Genomic DNA, 14,772 nt, shown 5'->3' with positions numbered 1-14,772 from the left:
GCTCTGCTGTCTGCCTGCCAACTTTTCTCCTTCCTCCTCTCCCCCTCCTGCCCTCCCTTGCTCCCTCCACCCGCCTCAGCCCTCGGCCCTGCCCAGCCTGAAGAGGCAGGCAGGAGGCAGCCGTTGCTCTAATAGGCTTTGGGAAATTCTTCCAAGCTGGCCCTTCTCAGGGGGCCAGAGAAATCCAGGTGTCCCCGCCCAGCCTGCAAAGCTCAAGGGTGCCTGAGGGCAGAGCCAGGCACTCTAGAGGGGGTGGGGAGTAGGAGTTGACTGGACTCTCAGGATGGACGTTGCCCTCCCTGGAGGTGGCACCCAAACCCGCCTGCCTGTCCCATCCCACTCTGTGCAGTTACTAATCTGAAGTCCTCAGGCTCAGGGATCCGAGAGCAAGTCTGGCCTCAGTCCTGGCCTGAGCCAAGGGGCTGCATGTCACTTTGGGGATGTTCCCTCACCACCCAGGCCTCAGTTGATTGGGGTTGAGAAGCTTTCTTGGAGTCACCTACTATTCTCCAGACAAGGATGGGCCTTGGCCTGGGCCAGACAAGGCCTGGGATTTGGGAATGCCCTCCCAAATCCTCACACTTAAAAAACACTTTGAACCAATGATTTGAGACAGAGAGGGAAATAATGGTGCTTGGTTGGTGTGTGTGTGTGTGTGTGTGTGTGTGTGTGTGTGTGTGTGTGTGTGTGTGTTGTGTGGGTTTCCTCTAATAGGCAGTGGAGCTGGCAGGTCACTGGGGAGATAGAAGGAATGGCAGCTGGACCTGAGAAGGGGAGTAAGGGAGACACACACGGCTGAGGCTAAGAGACAGAGATGGTATGACAGGGCAGCGGGAAGCTTTTCTGAGTGAGAGTGGAAAGGGAAGGAGTTTTTCCCAGCCAGGGAGACAGCAGGAAGAGCTAGGGTCGTAGCTCTGGGTAGTCTCCTTGCCTGGGTACAGGGTTCAATCCCCAGCAACACAGAAAACATGAACAAAACACAATACTTCAGAAACAGGAAGGGCACAAACTGAGCAGAGGGGACATTTGGCTGAACCGGAGTCAGGATACAGAAACGAAGGAAGAGGGAGGTCAGAGACCTCCAACAGCAGGAGGTGCTGCAGACCCCGAACCCACCCTGCTCCCTGGACACCCCCAGAATCCGGAGAGAAGGACCAGAGAACTGGTCACTTACCTACTGTGTGAGTGTGCTGGGAGATGAACCAAGCCCAGCAGGGGTGGGGCACTCTCTGTGGCCACAGGGCTGGGCCTAGGATGATCAGGTCCACCCTCTCCCCACCTCAGTCCTTCTCGGGATCATTGGCTTCTTACCCACTATACCTGGGAAACCAAGGACAACTTCTAATCTGACCTCGGTCAAGATGGAGCAGGATAAACACGTGGATCAAGCACCTTCTAAAGTGGGATCCACCATACAGAGCATGATACTGTCTCCCAAGGGCCACCTGTGTCCAGCTGCATCCCTGGTGCTGGATGTGGCCTGCAGGGATTGTGGTATGTTTGATGTTGGGAATGCGTTCACCGCCATGCACCTAAATTCTTACAAGGCCAAAAGGGAGGGGCTCAGGGAAGAATGGTGGCACAGAGGGCACTTGGTTCCCTCTGCCCAGGCAGTCTTGGCAGCCGGAGGTAATCAAAGGTTTATTAACCCTCTAGAGAGGCAGCTAGTACGATGGACCACCTCCCGGGACCTCCACCACATCCTTTATTCTGAGAGGTTCCCTTATGGCCTGACTGTGGTGTAGCCATTCAAGGAACTCATTCTTCAGTTCCAGGGGCCTCTAATCAAAGATCAGGCTGCGAAGCTAAGATCTTATGCTGTCTGGCTCAGGGACCCGGTCAGGAAGACTTTAGGAAAACAGTAGGGAGAGCACTTTCCAGAAGCTGGTGTGGCCAGGCAGCAGAACAGCACAACAGAACCAAGTGAGGAAACATCAGCCATTTTGTACCTAAGTATGTCCCAGGAGGCTATGGCAGTATCTGCAGACCAGGTCTACTGTGGCTGAAGTATGTGGTGTGTGTGTGTGTGTGTGTGTGTGTGTGTGTGTGTGTTGGTCCTTGGAAACTAGTAACACATTCACTAACACAGGTATTTTATTAGCGCTGATAGCATCCCAAATACCATTTTGGATACCGCTGAACAGCCATGGGCCACAGAAACCAGCCCCTTGTCTTCTTGAGGCTTCCCTTCCTCCACATCATCTCACAAACTCTGTGAAAACCCAGTAACAGCTGAGCCGATGAACATGGCTTCATTCTTTGGGCAAAGGTGATGTCAGCAATAGAGGATGCCATCAGAATGCAGGCATTCTGTCACTACCTCCCACCATGTCAAGGGGCCACTACAATTCTGAACGGACTATTTGCAAGGAAAGGTGGGAAGGCTCCTGGCTGGAGGTCAGACAGAAAGGCCTATACCTCAACCTCTCCCTCACTGGTCTGTCACAGTCCACGCTGCCTGGCCAGGAGAGGCGGGCCAAAAGTAGGCAGTCTCTTGCTGAGGCTGGGGTAACCCTCAGTGATGTGCCAAGGGAAGGGATGTTGGCATTAAAATGTTCCACCACTTAATTCTGACCCCAGAGCCTAAGTTCCACCTCTCCCCCAAAGAAGGGTCCCCGAGGTACAGGTTACTCTACTCTGTTCATTGGCCCAGAACAAAGGGCAAGGGCCGCGGGCTACAAACCTCAGACAGTGGTGCTGGTGAAAGCAGCTCCGGCTTCCATGCATAGCTAGGGTGGGGAGGATTGCAGTGGTCACAGAGGAGCAGGGAGCAGCCAGAACCCAGCCCTGGGAGCCTAGGTTCAAGGCCTGGTGCGTGTGTTTCTCATTCACGGTGTCCCAGAATCCTGGGACTGGCTCATGTCTTTCCTGTGAATAGACTCCCAGGCTCGGGAAGGCTAAATAAAGCATATGCCCTCCATCCATGCAGGACTTGAGGCCACTGGGGCCCAGGCATCAGTCAAAGTTTTGTCCTAGCAAGTGCTTTTCCAGATGTGTCCCACTCCTGACATGCCCAGTGAGGCTGGCGCCGGTCAGAGCCCGCTGTTCATGGGATGATCTGGGGCTGTCTTATTCCTTCACAGATCCACAGAACTTGCATCTCCACCTCAGAGGATGGCCACCGGAGCCTCAGATGTTGGCTATGGACAGGATTACTAGGTCGTATGGAAAAGAAACGTCCCTGGGTGTGGTCCATCTTCAATGCCTAGCTTTTGTGACATGCCAGGCAGAGGAGCTGAAAGGAAAGGACTGCTCCTCTTGCCAGCAGAGATGTTCTCCATAAGCCAGCAGGAGAGAGCAACAACTTTATCCCCCCGCCCCCAGAAAGTCCACCAGGAAGAGAGTATGGGACAGGAGGGGACTTGGCAGCACACAGTCACCATAAGCTCACCAACAGCTTGAATGCATTTTCCAGGCTTGCTCCGGCTTTCCTGAGTTGGAAGCAAGAACACTGAAACAGGAGGGGAAAAGAGGAAAGTCTCTCCTAGGCCTGAGGAAAGTGGGCCCCTTTCCCCTTCTGGCCTACCAAATGGGGCTCCCAGCTTTGTCTGAAAACTTCCCCGCAGTGGGTCACCTGCTAATACCCTTCTCCCGGCTTTCATCCAGGACTTGTTAGCCATAGCTCTCTGGACTCCTCTCAGGCGTTCAGAGCCAGAGGTGCCAGTCTGGAGCCATCCTCCTCATGAGATAACCGGGGAAGGCAATGTCAGCTCAAAGCCAGGGAAGGGGATTTCTCAGTACCTCCAAGACTCGGCTCCCCTACCCGGTTCTAAGGTTCTTCGCAGCACAGCATGGTCCCATGTCGCCCTTCCCTGTGCTCTGGCTTGCTGTGGCCATCTACATCCCTCCCCTGCACAGTGCCCATCCCTCCTCCTTCCCAGATGCCCCTGCACATCCTCCACTGTGAAGGCACCCTGGATCATTCCACAGTGAACGCAGGAAACGCTAGCTCCCTAAGGTTGCTGAGCAGAGAGCTGGGCACAGTGCTCTAGTAAGCATCTGCCCCCGCTGTCAAGGGAGGGACACCTGCCTTTCCTAGCATGTGAAGGGAGGAAGCTCCTTGTCTAAGAGGCGGTGCCTGGGCATTTAGGCATCACACGATCGCTCTTAAATCAAAAACGGATTTAGCAGGTCCCCAGTGATTCAGCAGGGATGGAACAATTTAATAATTTTCTTGGCTACTGCCTCCCATTCACCCTGCTCCTCCCTACCCTCATCCTCACCCCTGCTTGCCTTGAGTCACAAGTCAGGCCTCTTGTCTTTGGGGTTAGGGGCAACACCACACCCATTTCTGGACAGTGGGGTTTTCTATTTCAATGTGTCACCAGCAATTCTCGGGCCATAGTGAAACAATGTCTGAGACAGGATGGAAAAAAGCTGCCATTGGCCTGGTGGAGTCTACTCAGCTTTGATCCTTGTCTCATATCCAGGATTAAAAATGGAGATTCAGGAATAAGTCTGAGGTCCAAGGGGGGTGCCTGAGGAGACAGGGATGCCCCAGCCTCTACTCCAACCCACTCAGGGCTGGCTGGCAAAGGCCTCCGTGAAGGAGTATAGTCAAAATTTCCCCAATCCGTTCTGCAGTGGGAATCCCTTCTGGTCCAGGAGGGCGGTGTCTTCCCACTTGCAGAGAGCACCGCTGGTGGTTTCTGAAATGAGCAGCCTGACCGCACCCTTGGAGAAGGCAGAACAGAACAGGGCTCTGCTGCTCTGTGGGGCCCTGGGAGGAAGTGTCATGTGTGTATGTGGTTTGGGAAGACTTCCTCACTCTGGGTTCCTTCTCTGCTCTGGGCCCAGCCTGGCTACAGCTTAGCTTCCTGCTCCCTGTCTTTTTTAGACATCTCCTGTCTTTGCCTTGTTGTACTACAAAGCTTCAAGAGAAGGGATCCATAAACCACTTGCTCCGAAGCCCTTGGAGAAATCGGGGCTGAGAGAGGAAAAGAAAGATGGTCCAGAGGTAGGCAGAGGGCCATCAGGATGGATCCGTAACAGTCTGGGCTTCTGCGCCCTTCTGAACTGCTAGCCATAACCAGCTTCCCTTCTTCCCCTCTTGACTAAAAGCCGCCTCTTCAGACAACTTCACGGGCTTTCCTGAAAGGCTCCACAATACCACGACAGAAGAAAGGCCTGGAACCCACCGAGTGACATCAACATCGCCTCCAGCTCCTATAAAAGGACAGTCCCACATCTGTCTGAACCTCCTGCAGGCACTGTGGCCCCTCCATCACCACTCCTGGCTGCTCAGCTTCTGAGGGTCTCAGAACATCCCACCCATGCTATCCCTTGCTCTTCACGATCTCCACAGATTGTGCCCAGGTGTTCAGACCCAGGCCACAAGGCAGGGACTTGGCAGGGTCTCCTTGAGGTACATCCCTTTCCTGAATACCTCTGGGCCCTCTGGGCTGGCACTGGGGTCTCAGCCTTGAGTGGGGCCTGATGTCCTCCACCATGCCGCTGTTTCCTGTTGGTTCTGTCAACCACTGAGAACCATCACGGACACCGCTCCTGCACCTCTCAGATAAATCCAATTCTCTGGGACCTCGTCCAGGGATGCTGCAGGAGAATCAGGGGCTTCAAGCACCAAGGCCTCTCTGGCTTTTTTGGTGGCTTCGGGTTTTCAGAATGCAAAGCCCAGCAGGTCCCAGACACCTTCTACAAGAAAGCCTCCTATTCTGGGCTGTGTCCCCAGTAACACTGCTTGCCTATAGGCACCAGAGCCTTGAGGACATTGTTCTAGGGAAGAACTCAGAGATCACCAAAGTGTAGTATGGCTTGGTCCACCACCAACAGTCAGGAGTACTCTTAGCAACCACAGCACTTGCCCCATGTAGCTAAACTCTGTTTAGCTTCTCTAGCAAGCTCCCATGAGTTGGTTTCCCTGATCTTCTCTGCTCCCAATCCTTCTTGACAGCCTATGCAAGCCCTAACATATGTCACATGATAGGCTTATTTGTCCCTCTTCTTGTGTATGGGTTACACGTACATTACACACATACAACACCTGCTTTCACATGCATGATCAAACATGAATACAAACATACAGGATTTATACGTCTATCCACACATGAATATATCACACATAGGTGTCATGCATATGAATGTGTACACATAGGGACACTAGCATGCATACATGAGTATACCCATGAAGGATAAGGATAGTCCCACATACATCTGAACCTCCACCATGCATTGTGGCCTTGCTATCAGTAACCCTGGTCCCTGTACTTCTGTCCCACGTCTCTTCCAAGTGCTCACAGCTCTTGTCACTCATAATCTAGGGACCTGACTCTCCTAATTCACTCATGGAGCCGAATTTAGTGGTGTAGAGGACAGACACAAAAAGGAATACGTCTGTGGGACTTCCTGGGGCCACCTGATTATGGTCTTTCTTTGGGGGATGCTGTTTGCTACCTGTGTGCTCTTCTCTCTTTTTCACCTAGCAGTACTCTGCACCCTGGGTGCTCCCTGCCCTTGGCCAGGAAGAAAGCAGGCTCTGCAGACTGTACAGTTAGGGACCATTCTCAAAGATGAATGGAGCTAGACATCACTAACCTACCAGGCAGCCAGTGCCAGCGTGTGTGCTAGACTCCCCTTGGAGCAAAGACAAGGCAGGGCACCTATGAGACCATTCTTGTTCATGCTTTATCTCCTCAGGAATCGTGGAACCGCGTGAGCTAGGTTAGTGGGCTGAATACTAGGGGGAGAGCGAGCAAGGCCAGCTCCTGCCCCATTGCCTTGGAGACCCCTCCTCCCCTGTGTCCATCTGAGCATTCTATTCATGTGAAGCCAACATTCCAGGAGCCCACCGAGCCAGCAAGATCATCTCACACAGGCGATCACTGTCTCATCTAATGAGAAAATGATGACATGGTCCCCCACAGTAAACCCCACTCCCAGTCCAGCCCCAGAGCCATACAAATCCTTCCTCTGCTACAGTGGCCCACCAGGTCACTTTCCAGGGACTCCCTGTCATCGACTCTGAGGCTCTGCAGTCACCCGTTCTGAACTCCTCCCCCGACTCCCAGGATCTTAGAGCATTGGGGCAGTTGGGGCTTTGGTTACTACAACCCCATTGCACACTGGTAAACTGAGGCTCCCGGCTCCAGTGATTCCCTAAACATCATTTATAGAAGGTCACCACCTTCCTCTGCCAGACAGAGTGGCTCCAGCAGGGCAATGGGCACACTGAGAAGGACGTGCCACTTCATGAGCTAGGAATGGGCCATTCCTTCCTTTCTGATTACCCTCATGGCTTAGGATGGATGGTCACAGATGATGGAGACCCATACCCTAGTCTGCAAGCTTCAGGGAGCCCATGCTCATAAAAAAGATTGCAGAGTCCATGGCACAGCCAGATGCCACCGAGAAAAGGTTGGTTGGTGAGGCAGAAGTCTCAGAGGCCTTTCGGGAGGGGACAGGGTTTGAATCACAGGTGCATTATCATATGCAAAAGCTCCTTGGTAAGTCCTGTCCTCTGACTGACGCATCTTCCCTTCCCAGGCATCCTATCCCCATCTCAGGGAAGCTCTGAACGGCGCTTTTCATACTTTCTTAGTTACTCAGTCACCTGTTCCAGGGCCGTGCTTCAAGGCCCTAGTCCATGCGAGTTCTATACCGCCACAAAGTAACAGTTCCTTAGAGCAGAATGGGCACTGGAGGCTCCATCTTCTCAAGTCGTAACTTCTCAGAGGGCCTCTCTGGGTCTCTAGAGCTGGTTTCCCTAGCCTAACAGCAGTACAGCTCCCAAGCCTGGCATGATTACCCAGTGTCCATGCCTGTTACTGAGGAAAGCCCAGCACTACAGATGATGTCCAGTTGTGACCTGAGGCACATGCCCAATGCCTGCCTCTTCTCTCAGAACCCGCCATGTAGAGTGCTCCGTGTGTACAGAGAACCCTGCAGTCTTTGGAACCCGACCCTGCCAGAGCAACATTGAAGGGTCAGTCAAAGGCAGGCTGAGTTTTCGTGGACCAGACCTGAGGACCATGAAATCACAGAGGACAGAGGGGAGGCATAACAGGCATTCCTGAATGGGTATTTCGCATCTGTTCTAGAAGCCTCTGTCAAATGATTCCCTGGCATGTCTCAGCTTTCTGTAGGAACATGAGTTCTTAAAATGCAGTGGCTGATACTTAAGTCCGACTGGGTAGAACCTATGAATTCCGTGTTCTCACACACTCCCAGGAATGCTAGTTAGTCCAGAGTTACACCATGAGCAGTAAGGGGCTGAACTGTCAAGACTCCCCAATGCAGCCAGCTGTTTGCCGTATCAGTGACTGATACAATGGATGGTAGCCACTGCAAGAATGCAAAGAACCATTCGCGAGTTCTTACCTTGAGAGAGCCAGTGCAGCTGCTTGCTATCAGTAGAAAGTATTTTCCCTGATTCTGGCTGCCAGGGAATTGACTAAACTTTATAGCCAGAGTCTTAAAGAGCAGACTGTGAACTGCCGGGTGTGCTATGGGAGGGACTCAGGCTCAGTATAGTAACTCTGTTGCCCAGAGAGATGGTTCGGATATGCTAACACAGTGCCCCTGGTGCCCATCCTGGGCTCAAACTGACATCGTGCCCGGGGAAGCATCTTCACACTGCACACTGGCTTCAATACCAGCCAGTTGAACACCTCTGCCTACAGACAAGACGGAAAGTAGATTTGGGGTGCCCCATCATGTAGCCCTACAGGGAATGACTGAGGGCAGCTGAGACTCAGGCCTAAGGGCAGGAAGAGGCAATGTGGCTCTGTGAGCCCGAGAAGAGTCCCACCTCTTCTCGGCGATCAGGAAGGGTTTCCGGGAGGAGGAGGGAATATGACAGACAGATTTGTTTATATCAAGGAAGGGAGGTGGTGTAGGGAGAGGACAGTCCACGGAGAAGAATCAAAAGGGCGACTCTTTGGTCGTGCCAGGCACAGATGTGGTTCCCATGAAGCCTCTCTGCTTTGGCTGTGCTTGACTTTAAGAGAGGGACTCATTGGATGGATGGGATGTCTCCTGCCACCCCCAGTCCCTGTTGCGTGAGTCTGTCTTCTTTCCCCTGCCTGAACTCTTTGACCAGTGGAGATCTCAGCCAATGCCATGTACAGATAAGGAGGCCTGAGTCAGTCTAGAGCACCCTGCCAGAGACGGAGACAGAGGACAGAGGATGTGGAAGTGAGAAGGCTAGAGGCTCTGCAGGAGGAAGCCTTATGCCTCCTCCCTGGCCAGCGGAGGGGGAGCAGAGCTGAGGGAGGACCTAGCACAGTCAGCCCTGGGAAGGTGAACGCGAGCCCAAGATGGTAGGACAGAGAGGAAAGACCTAAGCAGGGGCCCTGCTAAGAAGCCATGGGGGAAAGTGCTGTCCAGTCCCCGGTTTCCACTCTCAAGCTGGTATACTCGAGGGTCCTGATAGGATAACACACAGCAGGTCCTAAGGACCCAGCCATGCTTGGGACACCCCCACCCCTCTTTCCCTGCCCCCCCTTGTGAAGGCAGCTTTTAGGATCCTGATAACTTTCCAGAAAACAGGAGAGTGAGACAGTCAGAGACACAAACCTAAGCTGCGTGCACCATGGCCGGGAAGAAGGGAAGTGCTTGGCATTTTCTGCAAAGGTTTAGGAGTGGCGGGAAGCGGGTTTACAGGTGCCTAGGCTGAGAGCTGCCCACCTTAGCCAGCTGACTTCTTTCGGGGTCTGTGCATTGCTGACCTGTCGTTCCTCATGCTGCTCACCCTCTGGGAGAGGGTTGAATTGAAGGAAAGGTCAGACTCCCACACAATAGGACCCGGGTATGGAATCAGGACACCCAGATACACAAGCTCCCAGAACCTCAGGAAACCAGAGGAGATAAGAGGGGAGGGGCTGCAGGAAACTCCACCCCCCGTCAGCTGTGGAGATGTTCTGGAGCCTCCACTGCTTCTCCACAGAGCAGCCGAGCAAGAAGGAAGGATGAACAGTCTCAGACTCAGTTTCCAATCTGTCCCCAGGACCACTGAGGCTGCACCCAGAGCTTGTCACAATGGCCTCTAGTCTCATCCTCCAGTCACTGCTGAGGGGAGAGGCCCAGCTTCTAGCCCAATCTCATTTTCCAAACCTGAGACCAAAGTCTGGTATAGGGAGGACAAACCAAAAGGAAGGCATTTCTCCGTGTGGCCCAGGAGAAGTCAGAGGTGCCTAAGGGAAAAAGATGTGCGATTTGGGAGGGGACTCTGGGGATGATGGGGTGAGCATCATCCAGGATTCAGCCAACATGCATGAGGTCCAGCCAGCCTCGTTCTACCAAAACGTTCCATCTAGTCGCACTTGCGCCTCAGGACCTCTCTCCAGCTCCCAGGAGCAAGGTCAACCATTCCTGAGCACCTCTAGTCGCCAGCTCCACTCCAACCCCTCTATTGGGTATCCTCACGCTAGAGGGCAAACGTGTGTGACTATTCTTGCCATCGTTAAGAGTAGAGACACCGAGGCACAGAGTCATGTCACGTGTTTGCTTGTTTGCTCCTTTGTTTTGGGGCAAGCCTCCCACGGTGTAGGCTGACCTTGTATTTGCTTTGCAGTCAAGGCTAACCTTGAACTTTGGATCCTCCTGCCTCTACCTCCCAAACGTTGGGATTCTAGGACTTGAAACTAAGGCTTTGTACATGATAGATACGCACTTTGCCAACTGAGCTATACTCCCAACCCACTGCTGTGTAATTTAACTCAGGTGAGACAAATACTAAAGGGGAGTTAAAATCTAAACCAAGCAAATTTCAAGTTCAAAATCATAAACACGTCAATATCCCAACTTCCTGCTTTGTCTTATCGCACAAAATCCATGATTGGAGTCACCCAAACCCAGGATGATAAGAGCCAGGGAAGATAGATTCGGGTCTCTGACCCATGGTCTAGAAGAGCTCTCAGAATCTGACGCCAGACAAGGGTACGAGAGTTCCATCCTGGGATTTGAAGTTTGACACCTGATGGAAGATACTGGTTCTGGGGGGTTGAGCATTTTCCACAATGGCCTCTGAAACCCCAAATGGTCAGAGACGGGTCTCAGGCCTTCAGAACACAGATAGGGACGCCAAGTATCCCCATGGGAGGAGCCCTACCCAAGGCTACCAAGGGACTGAGAACCATCCTGCCAGCCTGGCTTATTCAGTGCTAGCCTACAGGAGCCAAGCAATTCTTGCCATCTGGCCCAAGGTCGCCAAAAGTAAGGGAAACAATGGGCAGTGGGTCCAGTCATGGCCAGCATCTGAACAAAGGCTTGGCACCTTTCCGAGCTCAGGCCCCTCCTTCATGGTTTGCCAAGGCAGGCTAGTAGAGGAAACCTTCATCCTAGGCTGGGAAGTTTTACAGACTGTTCTGGGAGAATGGCGGCTGTCAGAGCAGCCAACAGAGGGGGCAGCTGCTCCAGGCCAAGAAGTCGAGGCGACAGCAGGACTTGAATCCAGGTCATGGCCCCACCCACCTGGTTCCTAGGTGGCCTCTTTCTCTCCCACCTTGTCCTTTGGCCCCAGCTCTTCGTCTCTTCTCTAGGATCTACTGTCCATAATTGTTGACATCTCAGTCTTCTGGACACAGCTCGGGGCCACAACTGCCCTAAACCCTGCTGTGGCTCCCCAGTGTGCATGCTCAACTCTGAAACCTATTCAAAGTTCTTTGTGATTACTTTCTGACAACTTTAACTTTCATCTCCCCTAGATTCCCAAGACCCCTTCCATCTGAGAGCTATGTCCCCAGAGTACCCTCTGTACCCTGCTTCCCCACACCCCCAGGGTACCCTCTGTGCCCTGCTCCCCCCACATTCTCAGAACACCCTCTGTGCCCCTGCTCCCCCACATGCCCGAGCACCATCTGTGCCCCCTGCTTCCCCACATCCCTAGAGTACCCTCTGTACCGTGCTCCCCCCACATCCCCAGAGTACCCTCTGTGCCCTGCTCCCCCCACATCCCCAGAGTACCCTCTGTACCCTGCTCCACCCACATCCCCAGAGTACCCTCTGTGCCCTGCTCCCCCACATCCCCAGATTACCCTCTGTGCCCTGCTCCCCCACATCCCCAGAGTACCCTCTGTACCCTGCTCCCCCCACATCCCCAGAGTACCCTCTGTGCCCTGCTCCCCCCACATCCCCAGATTACCCTCTGTACCCTGCTCCCCCCATATCCCCAGATTACCCTCTGTACCCTGCTCCCCCCATATCCCCAGAGTACCCCCTGTGCCCCATCACCACCTTTCCCCTACAAAATAGCTTTGCTCCTTCTCACTTCAGGAAGCCTCCGTCTGCTCTACTTAAGAGTCATCCAAGAAGGAATTTGGCTCGCGAATGTGTGGGAAAGGGGGTAGAAGATCAATAGTGAGCCCTTCCTCGGAACAAGCTCCCCATGCACAGCAGTGTCTGTTTACACATTGTACCCATGTAATTATTAATCATGTCCCGGGTTCTTCCTGTGCTGGGGCAGGAAGGGCCAAGGCTGGGCAGGGCAGGCCTGGCCTTAGGGGTGGTATTGAACCCTGAAAGTAAGCAGGCCACAGGGAGGTGGTTCCGCACTGCGCTTATCACCAAGTTCTCTGAGGCTCCTAGAGAGGTTGGCGTTTGTCAGACTTCATAGACTCAAAGGACCAAAAAAAAAAAAAAAAAAGGACAGATAAACACCCAGGATCACTCTTATCGGAGGGGCCACAGGAAAGCCGCCAGGTTTACGCTCAGAACCACACCCTGAACCAACGGTTTAGCTGCCCAGCCCAATGTTCAGTGACAGGCTGTTGGTGGAGACAGGCGGGGGGAGTGACAGGGAAGGGAAAGCCTGAAAACCTGTAGCCATAACCTTCAGTTGGATCAGTCCCTGAGGAAGGAAGGAAGGGCCCTGGGTCCAGGGAGAAGGAAAGAAACATGATGCCTTAGGTAAGGGCTGCACGTATATGCGGGTGCATCTGTGTTAAAGGAGAGCCCATTGAAGAGGACCCCTGCAGGATCTGCGGTTGTGGCAAAGAAGTCGAGAGTATCATGAAAGGACGTTGGGAGCTTCCCAAGGGAGGGCCTTGGAGCCCACCCACGTGAGTGGCAGGACGTGACAGCTGGAATGGGAACTGGAAGACGGGAACCAGCCATGCCTAGGAACACCAAGGAAGGTTCCAATAGTGGCAGACTCATGGGGAATCTGCTGCTGTGACTTCACTTACGGCTGGAGGGGAGATGGGAAGAATGCCTGGATAAGCAAGCTGGAAACCCCGCCCCAGCCCAAGTACCACCTGGTGGCCAGACCTCCAAGAACCTGCCACAAAAGAAAAGTGCCTCAGTTTCCCCATCTGCATAGGCAAAGAAGGTCTTTAATGATTCTCTTGAAGAAAGGTGCAGACTGGGTATTTGTGGGACTGAGGATAGGGGCAAGAGCATAGTCAGAGAGGCCATCTGCAGGTTATGGCCACCACTGAGCACTCAGCTTGTCCGGTGGGGTCCTAAGCCCTCTCTGTGACCGCTAGGGCTACCTCAAGCTTAGACTGCTGTCCCCCATAAAAGTCCTGGCCGTATTACACCTGGCTATGCCATTTACCCACCAACCCCCGTCCCGCAGTGTGCATGAAGCAATCTCCATTATCACACATGCTTGGCATTTTTGCCTGATAATCACACCTCCCACAGCCCCGGGAGGATTAGGGCATGATTAGGGAGGCGGGAAAACTCTGGCGAGTGGAGCCAAAGACCTGCCAAGAGATTTGGCAGCCCAATTTGATTGCCGCCTGTAACTTTGGGGATCCTCTGAGGGTCTGGTGGACATGTTCGGAACCTGCACAGGGCCTGTGGTGGCACAGGACACAAGACATCAGCACCTTACCCAAGTATGTGCTCCTATGCTATCTTCCTACCAGCAGCCACCCCGTTCCTGCCCTGTGTACCGAGTCTTCATCTGTCCTCTCCTCCGAACACCGGTTTTCTGGGCACACTCTGTTCGCACATGATGAGGTAGACAGATACTGTGACTGTCTGCCCACCCTGTGCCTTCCATCTGCAATAATCATTCACTCAATGATGCTTTAAGGCCCGGGGCAGAAGTTTCTTCTCGGTCTCTTGGAGAATCTGGCAAGAAGTCTCTATCGAGACTTGTGCTTACAAGGTGCTGAGACCTGGTCTAAGTGCTTCAGTGTCTGAACTCGCTTCATCTTAGCTAGAATGCTGTGACGCTGCCACTTCATACACAAGACACCAGAGCTGGGCAAGCCAAAGTCAGGTGCTCAGGGCCACGTGGGTCAGGTGGACGCTGGGGCAACTGCTTCCTCCCAGACCTACAATGTGAGTTTCCTAGGTAGCCCTCTGAACTTCATGGCAATCACAAGCTCTATAGCAGATTATTTCAGATTTGAACTGGTCCACCAATTTAGAATGCAGATTCCAGGTGAGCGTGGCTGGGATGGGGCATGGATGAGAAACTCACAGCAGTGCTGGTGGTCTGAAGACCGCTCTTTGAGCAGTAAAGCTAGCATTGAAAAAAGGGAAAGTCCTCCATTGTCACTGCTGCTTAGCAGAGTTCTGAGGGCGTGTGGCAAGGAGGTCTCTTCACTCTTAGCAGACTGGAGGCCTGCTGTCCATTGGATGCTGGTCCCATCCCCGTGACACAGACACTCAGGGCAATCAGGCTAAGTCTGAATGTATCCTTAACTTTGGACATCTCTAAGCCCTGGTCTACTTCTGACCCCCAGAAACTTCAGCTGTCCTAGAAACTACTCTAAGGGAATAGAGCCAATGTTCTACCAAGCCCCTTCCTGGCCGTGAGTGCAGGTGAGCAGTTTGGGTCCTACAGTTAGCTAGGAAGTCTTT

This window comes from Microtus pennsylvanicus, chromosome 21, assembly GCF_037038515.1.
Source record: "Microtus pennsylvanicus isolate mMicPen1 chromosome 21, mMicPen1.hap1, whole genome shotgun sequence".
NCBI lineage: Eukaryota > Metazoa > Chordata > Mammalia > Rodentia > Cricetidae > Microtus > Microtus pennsylvanicus.
This window is presented reverse-complemented; position numbering follows the sequence as displayed.